The sequence below is a fragment of the Carcharodon carcharias genome, chromosome 16 (genome assembly GCF_017639515.1).
Source record: "Carcharodon carcharias isolate sCarCar2 chromosome 16, sCarCar2.pri, whole genome shotgun sequence".
Taxonomy (NCBI): domain Eukaryota; kingdom Metazoa; phylum Chordata; class Chondrichthyes; order Lamniformes; family Lamnidae; genus Carcharodon; species Carcharodon carcharias.
In genome coordinates this window covers 110,891,928-110,908,660 of record NC_054482.1, presented here as the reverse complement: position 1 = coordinate 110,908,660, position 16,733 = coordinate 110,891,928, and the positions used below count along the sequence as shown (strand labels likewise).

Genomic DNA, 16,733 nt, shown 5'->3' with positions numbered 1-16,733 from the left:
TCTCATTCTTGATCCTCCCGCTAGTGGGAACAGTTTCCACCTATTTACTCTGCTCAGACCCTCATGATTTTGAACACCAATATCAAATTTCCTCTCAGCCCTCATTTCACGAAGGAAAATAGTTTTAACTTCTTCAATCTATCCACTGAACTAAAGTTCCTCATCCCTGAAACCACTCTCGAGAATCTTTCCTGCACTCTCTCTAATGCCTTCACATCTTTCCTGAAGTCCCAGAACTTGACGCAAGTTGAGGCAGAACCAGTGTTTTATACAAATGTGGATAGGTGATCAGATGTTTATCTTGGGTTCAAATATGATACTAGGGATGTGGCAAACCTGGTTTAGCCTTGGACAGTTGCCAAGGAGGGGAGTCAGTGGTTAGGGAGCTGAGTTTCATCTATGTTTAATTGGAGGAAATTCCTGTTTGTCCAGTACTGGATGTCGAATAAGCAGTCTGATATTTTAGAGGTAATGGACAGCTTTTGGCTACCAAGACAAGTAGCCCCGGTTGGGAAATTTGGGAAAACTCGCCAGGCTGTCTAAGCAAAAAGTTCTCCAAATCATGAGATTTGCCCTCCAGAGGGGCAGGTGCCTGCTGGCCCCGGAACCAGAGCTCGGTGGCCGCTGTACCGGATGAGTTCCGGCATGGGCTGGCTAGAAGGCCCATCTTGGTTCTCTAGGACTTTGTCCAATGGCCCCTCATATCCATGTCACCACCTTGGCCATTCACCCAGTATCCACCACGGACAGACCTCAGTAGCTATGTGGAGATGAATAAAGTATACTTGTAGCAATCTAATACAGCTCTCACCCCTACACAGCTGATAGTGAAAAAACTCCTATCCAAGAACACCTTTCAAAGCTTTTGAATCTCAAGTGGTTAATCTCTTGTTTCAGAAGTCATTCAGCCCTCTAGCCCTTACCCCTCATGCCCCATCCACCCATGGCCTCTCAAACCCTCCATGTCAACTCATGTCTCTCATATCCATGTCACGACCATAGCCATTCACCCAGTATCCACCATGGGAAGACCTCAGTAGCTATATGGAGATAACAAAATATACTTGTAGCAATCTAATACAGCTTTCTCCACTACACACCCGATAGTGAAAAAACTCCCATCCAAGAAGACCATTGAAAGCTTTAAAGCTCAGGTGGTTAATTTCTTACAAAAACAGACAAATTTCTATTCAGAATCCACCTAAAAGACAGCTAATCATTTAATTGCTTCTTTAAGCTTTCAGTCAAACTGTGAACCTGCTAAGATAACTGTAGCTTTTGAAACTCAGCTAAGCATTCATAATGACATAATACTAGCCCTTGGTGAAATGTCAACAAAGAACTCTATTGAAACCTCACAACCTTATGCTACTGTTTATTTTTTTCTAATCTATACCAGTCAATCTGCTTCATCAATGGCCTTCCTTCCATCATAAGGTCAGAAGTGGGCATGTTCGCTGATGATTGCACAATGTTCAGCACCATTGGCAATTCCTCAGGTGCTGAAGCAGCCCATGCCCAAATGTAGCAAGACCTGGGCAATATCCAGGCTTGGGCTGACAAGTGGCAAGTAACATTCACGCATCCACATCTGGATCCTACCTGCCATCTTTAAAGATCTGTGGAGTCTTCTGGACTCTGTGAAAATCCAGCCCAGAGGAGGAGTTAAGAGAGGTGGAGCTGGGTGTGGGCTTTTTGGGTCACAAGTTCTATTGGGCCTTATCTGCCTGCAGGTCCCTTGTTCTGGTCCCTAAGCCTAGCTAGTAAGGCTAATTTATTAAAGCAAACTGCCCCAGCCAGATGGGAATAGTTAGTGCTTCAAAAATCACAGGGCAGGATGCGTCATCACCCTGCTCTTGCTCCCGAACTTCCTCCTTGCCTTGGGCGCAAGCCTTATTGAGGGATGTAAATCGGTAGTCCTATGATGTACATAGGGCCTTGACACAAACTGGAGGAATCAGTGGGTGCAGCTTGTTGCACTTGTTGCCGCCTAGTAGAGCCTTATCTCAAAATTGTACCAATCAGTCTCTGATTCCATAGCAACCCAAGGTTTTAATCCATGATGAAAAGCTGCCTTTGCCTGACAGGTGATGTCTGTTAATGTTCCTTCATAATGCTGTTTCTTAGCTTGCAGTTAATATGATTTAGTCATTATTGAAGCTATTCTTGTTGAGGGATGTTTAAAATAGAATTTTCTTTTGTGAAATGGTGCTAATTGGAAAGCTCTTTCAAAGAGCTGACACAGGCCTGATGGGCTGAATGGCCTCCTGTGCTGTATAATTAAATGAAATAATGGTTTATTTTTGTGGGGGGAGGGGTGGTGAGGTGCGGGTGGGAACCATTGTAGGCAAAGTAGGCAGGAGGATTACTTTTTTTAAGAGCCACTCACTTGGCCAAGTCTATACCGAGTAACAACAACTAGAAAGTGGCCCGATGAAGTACCTAAACTCTGAACCAACCCATGAATAACAAGGGGCATAGGCGTACCTGAAGGAACCAAACATTGAGATACGCATGTGAGAACCACAAAGAAAATGTGGACACAAAGAATAAAAGAACTGGACTATGAATAGCTCTTCTCAGTTAGCCAGGACGGACGGCTTCAAGTCAAACAGAAAGGCCTCTGAAGATCCAACAGACTCCAAGCAATTGTCAAGTTTGGACAAACAGACTCTTGAATGCTCCAGAACCGGTCTAGCTGTACTTCTTATTTAATCTGTCTATTAGTTTGTTGAATGAAGATAATCTCTGGCAGAGATAGTGCATTTGCACGTGGCAAAACATTTTGACAAAATGTCACTGACCTGAAATATTAACCGTTTCTCTCTCTACAGATGCGACCTGATCTGCTGAGTATTTCCAGCATTTTCTGTTTTTATATCATGGAGAACTCCCTGCCACATGATCTTTACCTCACTCAAGGGAGTGAGCAGAGTCTCTGTTTAACATTTTATCCGAGTGCCAGCAACTCCAACAGTGCTGCACTCTCTCAGCACTGCACTGGAGCTGTTACCCTAGAGTTTAGTGCTCAAGTCTCCGGAATGAGACTTGAACTCACAATGTTCTCACTCAGAGGTAAGTGTACTAGCAATTGAGTCATAGTTGGTGGCAAAGAGGAACATGGACTTTGTCCCAGTTGTTTTGTTAAACGTTAGGCCCGCTAGCCCTAATGCCTCACATCCCATCATTACCCTCCCCCATCCCCAGCTACCCATTCCCCATCCATGCCAAGTCATGCCCTTCACCCACCCCCATTGGCCACAATGGAGCCAGCCAGGTCAGGAATGCAGTGTGTGGGATCGCTGGAAAATCCAACTCAACATTTCAGATCCGTGACATTTCATCAGAAACTCTGGTGAATGGTCACAGACCTGAACCATTAATTCTGTTTCTCCCTCCACAGATGCTGCCAGAGCTGTCCTGTGGTTCCAGCATTTTCTGCTTTTACTTCAGGTTTCCAGCATCCACAGCATCTTCCTTTTGAAAATGAGAAACAGAACGTCAGCAAGGAGGGAAAAAAAGAGACAAAAAATGTAGAGGGGAAGACAGAAAAGCAGCGTGAGAGAAAGAATGCGAGAGAAAATCCGAAGCAGACAGAACACAACATAGACAATAGAATCAAGCTGCGGGTGTGGAAGAGAAAGAGAACTTAGAAAGCGTTGGGGCAGTTGAGAGATAGACGAATAGTATGAGTAGTGGCCTGTTTATGCTAAATCCCCTGCAGAGATCACATCCAGTCTGAATGAGGAAGCTCCAACCTAAACACAACCTCCCAGGGTTTATATCAAGAACTCCCAGAGTCAGTCAATTTACTAAACAATATTAAATTACTAGCCCAACAGATGCAGAGGGATTTCTTAACAAGCACAAAATATATTATATATATATATATTTATTATTGACCAGGCCAACAAGAGGATTTCAAAGCAAGGAGCTTTGATTCCAAAGCTGGAATTGGATTTCATTATTTACGCCAATCTTAAATAGCCATTTTCCTGAAAATAACTGCAGCTAAGAAAATTGAAAAGTAAAGAAAACAGCGGAGTGAAAACTCGAGGGGCTGAGGTAATGGAAAGAGAGCAATAAAATTTACACTGGAGGGAAAAATTAATGCAAACAAGAGAAACACAGTGAAATGAGACGAACTTGTTCTTTAAATACATCAAGTGCTGGTGGAGGGCACTGCCTGAAAGAATGATGTACGCAAAATCAATAGTAACTTTCAAATGGGATTAGGATAGATACTTGAAAGAGGGAAAAAAAATAGCAGGGCTACAGAGAAAGAGCAACAGCATGGGACTAATTGGATAGCTCTTTCAAAGAGCTGGCACAGATACAGTGGGCCTAATGGTCTCGTTCTGCATTGTGTGACACTGTGATAAGATGCAGGGAAGCCGAGAGGCTGTGAGGTGGGAGTGCGAGAACGCAGCCACAGCTACAGCACGTGAGAAGCTGAGAAAATTATTGCTTTGTACTTGCGAGAGTATCATTTAAAAAAAACAAACAGCCACAGCTTCTGTTTCCCAAGCGCCTCAACGTAGCGTCATTCAAAAGATGCCTTTGTCAAACAGTTGTTTTGCACTCAACAAAAGACAAACAGACGGTGGAAGAAATTACAACTGCACGGATTCGTTTTCCCTGAAGCCACACATGAAATACCCGCAAAAGCTCTTTTTTTATAAAAGAAATGTACACGTCCCTGGGATACAAGAGTTAATGGAGTTTGTTTTTTTAAAAAAAGACAAAAGTAAGGTTGGCCAAATTCAAATAACACGCAAACAGGATATATATATATATAAACGTGAAAACAAACAAATTAAATCTGATTCGGCTCACACACACACACACACACACACACACACACACACACACACACACACACACACACACACACACACACACACACACACACACACACACACACACACACACACACACACGGCTCTGCCCCTGGATGAATAAAACCTGCTTTCACCCCATCCCGTGAAACTCAGCTCCATCCCAAGCCACTTTGTTTGCACCCTTGCTTTTCGTTACCTCAGAAATGCCACATCAGCTGGTACCGCTCGATCGTTGGGCACAAATCCTTTATGAAGGCACATTTGGACTGTTACAAAAGAAAAAGTGAGAAAATTGGGTGGAAAATGGGTATTTAGTGAGTGTTTAATGAATACGCACCATCCAACAGGACCCTTGCAGTCTAATGACACTGTTAAGGTTCCTTGCTCTGAATGTGAACTACAGGGGGTCATCCAGACTGGTATCTCACCAATAAATTACTTCTGTTCTTAAAAGGCCAATCTCTTCTCCCCACCACAGGTCCATTATTCACCACAAGCGACTTCTGAAGATTTATCATTAATGGTCTTTTTTTAAAAAAAGTAATTATTACCTAGTCACATCACAGCAAGTTCTACTTTTCAGAGAAGATATTAAAATTCCAACTGCAAAATTAAATTAGGACTAAATCGGGGAAGAAATGTACATCAAATTTGACATTTAATATTTCACCAACCTCAATTAGATTCATCCTAGAGTACAAGTTTTCCAAATATTCTTAAAGGAAACAAGATTTTTAAAAAAAATCTACATTCTCTTTTCCAAAACAAGACTTCCGCAATATTTATAATTTACCTGGGCATTTGGTTGAACTGAAGCCAAGTCCTTCAGAATTCCCCACTGCTTCTATGTGGCCTCTAAGTGAATACAATGAGACCCTTGCTTCCACATTTTGTATTAAATACTGACACCAACAAAGGCTTTCACATTTCTGTCAAGAGCAAGCATAATTTGAAGGTGTAAAGCGGAGGAGGAGACTTAGTGATCCATAGGGCACTGGGTGACTTAGATCGGGGGCAGCAAGGAAGTGATTAACAAGCACTACTGACTCACAGCTCCTTCAAATTCAGTGTTATACTGTATAATGTATTATTCTGCTGCACAGGCAGTGCTGTTGTAAGTGGTGTGTCACTTTAAGGCCACAAGAACCAACTGCTGCACAACTCTGAAGTCAGTTAGGGGTTGATTGCTTGGGTAGGTCTTGTGACGTCAAAACAGAGCATATTTGCTGTCGCTTGTGAGGTATCTCAAGCACCTGTTGGTCTTTGTTGCCTGAATGACATGTGATGGTTGACACATCTGTCTGAGGGGGTAATTTTGGGACATCTTCACTCCCGATATGGCACTTCAATTTGTAGGAGTGTGGATCACGGAAGCAACCACTTATGCAGTGTTAAAATTCTATCACCAACCCCGTGTCACTATTTGAACGCATATCCACACTAAGAGCCTCACCTTGAAAAAGTAGCACATTAATAAAGTCAACGCTCCTCTGAATCTTCTCACCTTGTTTCTCCAAAGTTGCAAACAGGTCATTGTATACATCCTTCACATCGTCATCACTCACCAAAATTAAGGAACATTGCACTAACTCCCTCCTTCCTAGGAAGTCAAAGCTGTAGTACAGATAATCTTTCCTTCTTTCCTATTCCTTCCTCTCACAATTTGTGGGCTTTTAAAACTCAGACTTGACATTTCTTAATCACAATTTCCAGATCTATCGCTTCTCTTCAAATTTTTAGTCACATCCTTGCTTCAGTATGTCACTTAAAAGAACAACATTGTTAAACAGAACTTGTAAGAGTTTGAAAATGCTGGAATGGTTTGAATGGATGTACTAATGGGTTCGGTTGCATATTTTCCATAGCTTAATGTGTGGAACAACAAAAATGACAACTCTGTATAAAAAAAGAGGTCAATAGTGATGGGTGGAGCTCTGTGACTCTCGTCTCGCTGTTAGGAGTGTAGGGGTGGGCCATTCAGCATCTCAAGCCTATTCCACCATCCAATCGGATAATGGCTGATCTGTATCTCGGTTCCATTTACCAGCCCACGCTCCATGTATCCAACACAATAATGTATTGATCTCAACACTTGAAAATTTCAGTTGGCCTAACAACAGTAAGTTACATTTAAGTCAAGTCTTTAACATAGTAACACTTTCGAAGACACTTCACTGGAGGAGTGATCTTCAATCAAAATTTGGCACCTAACCACATAAGGAAATATTAGAACAAGCCACCAAATGCTTTGTCAAAAAAGGTACATTTCAAAGAACATCTGAAAAGGAGGAGAGAAGTAGAGTGGCAGAGAGGTTTAGGAGGAGGGCCCAAGGAGACTGAACACATAGCTGCCAATAGTGAAGCAATTAATCAGGGAAGCACATGGGGCCAGAATTAGAGTAGACAGAGATCTTGGAGAGTTGAAGCGCTAAACGAGGTTACAGAGAGAGACAGCAGCCACACCATGGAGGGATTTGCAAAACAAAGGTGAAAGTTTATAATCAAAACATTACTGGATCAATTGCCTGGAGCCGATGTAAATCAGCAGGCACAAGGGTCGTGGGTGAGAGTCGGTTCATGGGCTACACACATTCAGGTAAGCTCGCATTTGAAGGGTGGAAGATAGCTCGATTAGGGGAGAGCAATAGTCAGTCCGTATCACTCAAATGTTGAAGAGGGTGATCTCTGAGCAGGTACAGGAGTTTGTCAGAGACAGTTCAAATAGAAGAGCAGCATTTTCATAACATCCAGCAGGCCAGCTGATGAAAAGAAACATGAGAGGGGTCAATCCCTGCACAGGGGCGCCACTGAGCTGCCAAAAACCCATTTAATGGGGGCCCTGAGCTTGTGTTTTCTAGGAAGTCACCCATCCAGTTCACACCAATTAACAAAAGGCCGGTTCACAGGATGGGTGCCATGGTACCCTCTCCGGAAGGTGACAGATCGGTTTGTGCTATTGATTTGACTTCATGCTGGCCGACAGGAGCATTACTGTGTTCATCAATTATAGGACTGTCACAAATTGTTAAATTGAGCAAAAAGAATCATTGAAATATTGCAGCAGAAATAGTCCAATTCTACCCATAATTCCATCCATCTGACCTGATGGGCCAAATGACCTCCTTCTGGGTCACAATGACTCTATGACACTTAGATCTGAGTCAGCCAATGTAAATCCATCTTTCCACCTCACCGCCCTTCAGAAATTCCACCTCTAGGAGCAACTAGTTGATACTTTTGAAAAGAATTGACAGAATCTATTTTGTTAACAGGTTTCAGCAGGGAAATTCACATTCTAGCCACTTCCTTCCTAAAAAGGCTTTCTTACAAAGCAACCTCCCTCTTTTAATTGATATGCCTTCAAATTGGTGCCCCTTATTATTGGTGGAAATGATGAGCAAGGAGAGGCAGAGAAAGAGAGAGATAAAACAAATTTTTACTCAGTTCCTGTTCACACATAGAGGCATTAATTGATTGCCCTCTCCCCACAGCTTTCCCACACAGCTGGGGGGTGGGGGGGGTGCAGAATACAGGGGGAGGGATGAGAGAAGGGGAGGAGGAAAGCAAAAATATGGTCAATGTGGGTCATTGTGGCATTTGAGATCAAATGCTGCTCTTTTGAATCATTTTAACAATCCCTAATTCCAAAGATCAGATTAAGGCATTACAAAATGGAATCAATTTAACAAATGAAAAATCTGGGCCACTGCAAAACAACAGCTCTCAAATGATGCCTTTGTCATTTTCAATAGAGCTTTTGAATCTTCCAACAGGCAGATATTGATGTTAAATCAAAGCTGAAAATCAAACTGCAGAACCTTCAACATACTTCAGCCAAGTTCTTCCTTCTGTATTAGATGCAAACCATATACCATCCTATCTTAAAAGAATAAAGAGAATTTTAGAGCACAGCAGAAGTCAATTCGTAATGCGGTGCTAACCCATTGAAGGAACTAACCAGTTCGATCTAATCCACATTCTCTTGTTATAAAATCGCTACAATAGCAATTTTAATCAAGGTCATGCAAATACAAAAAAAGAATATCCTGACTTGAGAGAAAGCCAAGTTAACCAGTTTCAGACTCGTTTAGAATTCCAAACCTAAAATTTATATCGTACCTTTAATTTAGAAAAAATACATCAAGGACATTTTACAAGGTAGAGGAATAAATCATTTGTGAAGAGAATAAATGACAGATGATCAAAGGCAAAGTTGAGAGACAGATTTTCTTAGATTTTGTACTGCTTTTGAACAGTTGGCCTTTCAATGCTTACCAGAGGGAAAAAACAAAACTTTGGGAAATAATTTAAAACCACATGTATATACTGGTTCAGAAGGTTTCTATTCACTCCTGTTCTGTCTCATTTCATCTCACTCGTACAACATAACTGCCTCCATCATATTTGGAGATGTCCATATTCAAAATATATTTCTCCTATTTCCTTTTTTGGTGCAATTTCTGTTGTGGCTTCTTAAAAAACCTTAGTGCATGGTGGGGTGGGGGTTAAGAAAGGCGAGCAGCCACTTTGGACAGATGTAACCTTGCTAACAAGCTCATTACAGTGTTGACTATCACACCTATGGAAACTCGCACAGTTTGTGTCGAAATCACAAGCATTTAGAAGATTACAATGTTTGAAAGCAGAGGGCCCCAGGTCTGTACTTCACAAGTTGTTAAGAGTTGGAAATCAGTCACAGCATGCAAAATATTGGCCGTGGCTGCCTGCGGGAAAGAAACATGCAGTAACATGTAGTGGATGGGGGGGGGGGGGGGGGGGCGCAGTGATAATGTCACTGGACTAGTAATCCAGAGACCCAGGCTAATGCTCTGGGGACATGGGTTCAAATCCCACCATGGCAGCTGGTGGAATTTAAATTCAATTAATAAAATCTGGAATTGAAAGCCAGTCTCAGTGATGTTGATCATGAAGCTATCATCGATTGTCATAAAAACCCATCTGGTTCACTAATGTCCTTTAGAGAAGGAAATCTGCCATCCTTACCTGGTCTGGCCCACATGTGACTCCAGACCCACAGCAATGTGGTTGACTCTTAAGTGCCCTCTGAAATGGCCTGGCAAGTCACTCAGTTCAATTAGTGATGGACAAAGTGCCAGCAACACCCACATCTCAGGAAAGAATAAAAAAACACAGTCACTTTACCTGATGCCTTTCCAATGGTTCACTGAATTTAGCAATGGTGGTTGTGCCCTAATAACTAGGTACCTCTGGATTTGATGCACTAGTCTGTGTTAATTAGCTGAAATTAGCTTTGGTGTCAGTGGGGACTATTATAATCAGCTTCCTAACCGCTGGGTTAGGTAGGGTTCAATCAGTCAGCATTCCCTTTTTGATCACTATCTAATAACTCCTGAGATAAAAACAAAAAAACTGCGGATGCTGGAAATCCAAAACAAAAACAGAAAAACTCTCGAACTCAAGTTCTGTCGAAGGGTCATGAGGACTCGAAACGTCAACTCTTTTCTTCTCCGCCGATGCTGCCAGACCTGCTGAGTTTTTCCAGGTAATTCTGTTTTTGTATCTAATAACTCCTGCTGGGAATACTTGTGTGTGAGCATTGTGTATGAGAACATGAGCAAGCCCAACTCTACGCTGAATAACTCTAAGCCTGCCAACACTCACATCCCATGCTAGTACAAAATATTGAAAGGTCATCGCCCTGAAACGTGAACACTCTCCACAGATGCTGCCTGACCTGCTAAATGTTTCCAACCAGTCATTTTTATTTCACATATCCAGCACCTGCAGTATTTTGCTTCTGAATTAAGAACTGGACGAGGGTGAAGGAAAAATGGCAGTCAAAAAAACTCCATCGCATTTTTACAGCAGTAGTTTTGATGTTGTTTTTCCAATGTCTTACTGCTAGAAGTAAACAATTCTAGAGAGATCTTAACTGCAATGACTGGCAGCTGTGCTCCAGTCAGTCAACAACACAGACTCAAATGCAAGGGCATCAGGCACATACAATGAGCTCTTGCCTTGCCAACACAAGTGTTTCCTCCTTAAAATGATGAGATTGGCACAACACAAATCCACAGGTAATGGATTTAAATTCAATATTAAATCCATGAGCCCTTACAAAATTCAGATTATTAAAACCAAGCCAACTTGCCTCCATTTTGCTCTTTAACCAACGGTTGTGCTTAAATTCAAATTCTTTCCTTGGAAGTGTCAGCATTAAAGCTATTGCTTGAAAAATACATTACAATGCTGGAACAGGGCACTTTGCTTACTCGCAAGGCTAAAAGAAAATGGGCGCAGTCAGGATTCCTTTGAATCCTTCATTTATCACACATTATGCTTCTCTAACAACCTAGTGATGGTGGGCCACACAAACCAGAAATGCCCCAGCGTGGATGTTATCAGTCAAGTACAACTGACTCTGGATCCTTAGGCTGGTAAAGGGAAAGTCACACAGGCTTCTGGTCCTGATCGTAACCCAGTGTCTATTATTGCGGGTGTGTGAATATATACATGTGCGTGTATGAGTGAGGATAAGATTAGACTTGGCTTTTACAGTCTTCTAGTTTGAACGTACCAACACACATTGTTCAGATTTAGTGCACAAACAATGGTCAACATAGTCGAGTTAATGAAGAGTTCCCACTGCCCCCAAACTGTGCCCAGCACAGGAGAGGAAGCATATACAGAAGTTTATTCAGCCTATCCTGCATGTACCAACTCCTTGAGCAACCCAATTAACCCCACTCCCTTGCTCTTTCTGCATAGCGCCATAAAATTTTCCTTTTTAACTATACAGTGTATACACTTTCCTTTTGAACATTACTAGTGAATCTGCTTCCACCACCCTTTTCAGACAGTGGAATCCAGACCATAACAACTTGCTGTGTAAAAAAAAAAATGGTTACTTACCCACCTGTTAATGGAAACAGGCTCTCCCCATCTGCTCTATCAAAACTCCTCAAAGTTTTGAACTCCTTTAGGTCGCCCCATAAAACTTCTCTGCTGTAAGGAGAACAATCGCAGCTTCTCCAGTCTCTCCACATAACCAAAGTTCTCCATCCCTGGAACTATTCTCAGAAATCTGCTCTGCACCCGCTCTAATGCTTTGACATCCACCCTAAATGTACAGTGCCCGGAGTTGGTCATAATACTCTAGCTGAGGCCTAGCCAGTGTCTTATAAAAGTTCATCACCACTTTGTTTGTTTTGTGCTCTGTGTCTCTACTTATAAAGCCATGGGTTCTATATTTTATTTCCAGCTGGCCTTGTCAACTGTTTAAAAGTGCAGAACAAGTAAAGTGCAAGGAGTGGCCAAAACTACTTGTAAAATCCTGACAAAATCAAACAATAGAGATTGCATAGAAAGCTCTACCATGAAGGATACCAAGGATTAGGGAGCAAAGGTAAAAAGGTTGGGGTTAAAAAAAGGTTATTAGAAATGAAAAAAAAAGGTAGGCTGAATGGCCCGTTATTGTTCCTATTTTCGAAATTAGAAACATCTCACCATGCTGGGAGCACATTGATGACAATCTTATTGATAATGAGAAAACTTCCAGAAGTAGCAGAGTGAAATGTTAATGCACTAATAGCAGCTAAAACATACGATGAGTAAAACTCCATTGATAATGCTAATTTTTCCTTCCTGCGAGAGACTTGGGGGGCGGCGGGTTACGGGGGCTAGGTTTTTGATCTGGGGCTGGGACCCCAAAGTCAGGTGCATTTCTTGGTCCTGACCCCGCATCGCACTGGCACCTACTGTAAGTTTTCCTGAGCTGATCAATCAGTTGGCCAGGAAGTGTGTTCACCATCCAACTAAGGGCAGTGGGCAGGTTCTCAAGGCTGGGCAACAAATAGCAGGCCCTCCAATGCTCAGAAATTGGTAGCCCACTGTCAGAAGTGGGAGATGCCAATATAGGTAGGAGAGGGAGAGAAACTTTTGTAAAAGGTGAGGTTAAGACTGACCCGCAACTGCCTGATCATTATTATGAGGGAGTTAGGGGGTGGGAAAACAGGTTCACACACCACTCTGTGATGGCAGCTTTCCAGCCTAGAATCAGCCCCTCTCTCTGAAGCAGAGACATTGTAGTAGTTTATATGCACGGTAGGACTGACTTGTGCAGGTAATGGATGGAGGCCCACACAGTTCCTATTGGTCATACTCTTGCAATATTAAAGGAACTCTGATGTGCAAGTGCTAGCCAGTAAGTTGGCAGGCGGTTCAACGTTGGAGTGACATCAATGGGTCGGCAAACCCCATCTTATTGTCACTCACCTCCGCAAACATACCCTGTGAACTGGGTACCAAGTGGGAGCAAGGAGGGAGCTTTGGCACCTCCTGTGCTAGAGAGGCAGAGGCCCGTTGCAAACGCATCAATCGCTGCCTGCAAACTGGGCAACAGCCCAGGAAACTAAATCTAGGACCTTCTGTTCTGTGTCCATCAGTGCCAAGGGCTCCACGGACGATGCCTTTACCTTCTAGAGGGGCAAAGCAAGTGCCAAGTAGTACAGGGTTCAGATATCAAGTGGCTGGGTCAGAATAGAATAGACCTGCCTACTGAGACAGGTGCTGATTAAATATGATCCACACGGAGTAACCAAGAACAGTCAAAAGTCTCACATTGATATTTTGGGAGATGTGTTTGTAACCATCGATAGTAATTGAATCATCTGAATTGTAAATATCCCAACAGTTTATTAATAAAACAACTGCTGTTTTACTAAAACACTGGGTTCCAATTATTCTGATGCCAAGGTTGGCCTTTTCTCTCTTTTTTTAAAAAAAGGACTGCTCGACATATTACACTTCCAGCTGCCGGTGAGGTGCCGCTGTCGACTCTGCCCCTGCACTAATGTGATCACTGGGCCGTGGACAGACAGCCTTTTTTTTTTTCGCTTCCCTCTTAATCTGCCACTTTCTCCTGTCCAGCGACCCAGCCGCCTCTCCCCGACGGTGGGGGGGAGGGGGGGGGGGGCTGACTCGCCGCCACGCTCCGTTAGCCACAGCTTGGCTCCGGGACTTGTCGACGTGCCCACAATATTCAGGAGGCAAGTGAAGTCTGCCGCAGCCTGCAGGCGAACGGAAAGGAGAAGCGAAACTTGCAGGCGTTTCACTCGTCCTAAGAGTCCAACAATATAAGGGGGGTAGGGGGGGGGAGTGTATCCAGACTAACACCACCACCTCACCCCCCCCCCGCCCCACACACACACACACACACACACACACACTCCCCTCCCCTTGCGTTCTGCTCCTAACTCATTGAGAACAGGACATTTGTGAATTTCAAGCCTCATCTGGATCGGGGAGAAGGGAAAACCTCGTCTCAGGCTGAAAGCCGAAACATTCAAGTTATCAATTCCTCAAAGGGAAAATTCCTCTCATTCACAGACCGCAGTGGAAAGGGTTTCAATTGACTATTTTGAGTCATCAAACCCCCCCCCCCCACACACACACACACCTCACCTACCTTTACAGTACTTAAACTGCTCCTCGCTGCGTTTACCCACACCCCCCCCCCCCAAAGTGCCAGGCAATCCCAGTAACATTTAGTTCACTCCCCAAAAGCCCCTTTCTGCTTCCCACCCAACGGCCCCACTATCCTTAATGACAATATTAAAAAGTTGCAAAGCAGAAAAAGGGGCCAATCATTCTTTAATGCTCAGCTCCGCGTAGTGATATAAGCAGGTAGCAGCAGCTGGATCATCTCTTAATGACCACAGACATGAAAGAAAGAGTCTTTACCGCTTTACCGCCGCTTCATCTCACACAGCTCAGCAGCCCATCACCGCACTGATGGTAACTTCATGAACCTCCCGAGATGAATAACCGCACGGTTGGTACGAACCGACTTGGAAACTATACAGATTTGGTGCTCTTACTTGCTGTTCCATCTTACCCGAATGAGTTGGAACTGAGAGAGGAGGTACGCAGGCTGTAACGATTCGCCAATAACTGATAGATGATGGACGTCAGAATCACTGGACCTACCTTTAGACACTGTAGCCAGGACGTGCAGGCATCTAGATCCTAAGAGAGGAGCAGCAGAGGCAAGCCGAGCCAGTGGAGATAGGACATTCAGTGTGTTTCAGTCACTCACACATCGGTGACCTGCTGTTCTCCCAAGACAAGAAACGGAACGAAGGGACTTTAGTGAACGACTGACCTCCTGAAAGCTCAGGCCGCTTTGCGAATCAAACATACCCCGTTTGTACGGCTCAGTCACTGTGATTTGCATTGATTATCTCCACTAGAGCAGATACATTTAAATTAATCTGGCACAGTGGCAATGAAGAGGCGGAGTGGGTGGAAAGTGTGGACTGGATTTGCAGGTTCGGTCAGAACGGGGATGTTCAGACTTGGGCAGAGTGCAGTCTCTTCATACCTCCCGGCGCTGAGAGTTACAGTAACAGTCAAGAGGGTCCTATATCGGGGGAGGGGGAGGGACATGGAGGCTTTCGATTTATCATGGCGCACTTTGCTGTTACACTTGACTGCTTCCCAAAGACACCTTCACTGAGTCTGTTTGGAAAGCCAGTGAAGCACAAATGAACCTGCTCCTTTAAATGGTCTACGAATCATTCCACTCCTAGTTTTTTTTCACTTTAATTTTAAAAAATAAATCATATTTCAAAATGCCATTGCCAACACACACACACACACACTCTCTGAACTTGAGTGGAAGTGACAGAGGAGGGACTAGATTTGTTTTTTTTTGCTTCTCCCACGTCCTTAGCGGGAGGTCTTGTCATGCAGTGGGTAGCCTCCCTGCCTCTGAACGAGAAGTTTCGGGTTCAAGTCTCAGCTCCGCGACTTGAGGGCAATACCAGGTTAAGTATCAATCTGCAAATCCTTCCAACGCACACAATGGCAGGCGGTAAGGGTGGGAAAAAGGGGTCCTGGGTCAGTCATGTGAGGGAAAGGACATTGGCGCCTCCACCATCACTATCCATAGTTCATGCATGTAGAAGAAGCACATGTCGCCATGGCAACTCCCACTCCTTTCGTGAACTATAATACAACAGCACGACAGCCCTTTTTACTGCCCCACCTTTACATTTACCTCCATGGTCCTCTCTTACCCCTTTGCAACGTCCCTAGTCCTACGACCCTCCAAGATCTCAGTGCTCCTCTAATTTTACGTATCCCTGATGTTCAGCACTCCACCATTGGCGGCCATGCTGCTTAATCCAAAGCTCTGGAACACCTTCCTGAAAGCTTACCTCTTACCTTCCTCCTTCAAGATGATCCTTAAACATACCCCTAGGACAAAGCTTTTAGCCAGCTGCCCTAATATCCTTGTGTGACTTTTGTTTTATTTGTTCATGGCGTGCAGCTGGGCCAGCATTTGTTGCTCATCCCAAATTGCCCTTGGTAAGGGGATGGGCCGCCTTCTTGAGCCGCTGCAGTCCATGTGGTGTAGGTACACCCACAGTGCTGTTAGAGAGAAAGTTCCAGGATTTTGACCCAGCGACAGTGAAGGAACGTGAATATATTTCCAAGTCAGACTTGTGAGTGGCTTGAAGGGGAGCTTGAAGGGGTGGTGGTGTTCCCATCTACCTGCTGCCCTTGTACCTTCTAGGTGGTAGCAGTCGTGGGTTTAGAAGGTGCTGTGTAAGGAGACTTTGTGAGTTCCTACAGTGCATCTTGTCGGTGGTACACACTGCTGCTATTATGCATCGGTGGTGGAGGGAGTGAATGTTTGAGAATTGGGTGCCAATCAAGTGGGCTGCTTTGTCCTGGACAGTGTCAGGCTTCTTGAGTGTTGTTGGAGCTGCACTCATCCAGGCAAGTGGGGAGTATTCCATCACATTACTGACTTGTGCCTTGTAGATGGTGGATAGGCTTTGAGGAGCCAGTGGGTGAGTTACTCTGACCTGCTTTTGCAGCCACAGCATTTATATGGCTATTCCA

The 16,733-nt window shown here is 43.9% G+C and overlaps 1 protein-coding gene across 2 annotated transcripts in view; it reads right to left on the bottom strand.

The window, feature by feature from the left end:
- Positions 1 to 15,013, bottom strand: part of adgrl2a (adhesion G protein-coupled receptor L2a) — a 639,330-nt gene extending 624,317 nt beyond the window's left edge. For both annotated transcript variants that reach the window (XM_041208140.1, XM_041208142.1), the window contains exon 1: positions 14,811 to 15,013. The gene's annotated coding sequence lies outside the window, so the exon portion shown is untranslated. The remainder of the gene's footprint in view (positions 1 to 14,810) is intronic.
- Between the last annotated feature and the right edge of the window lie 1,720 nt (positions 15,014 to 16,733).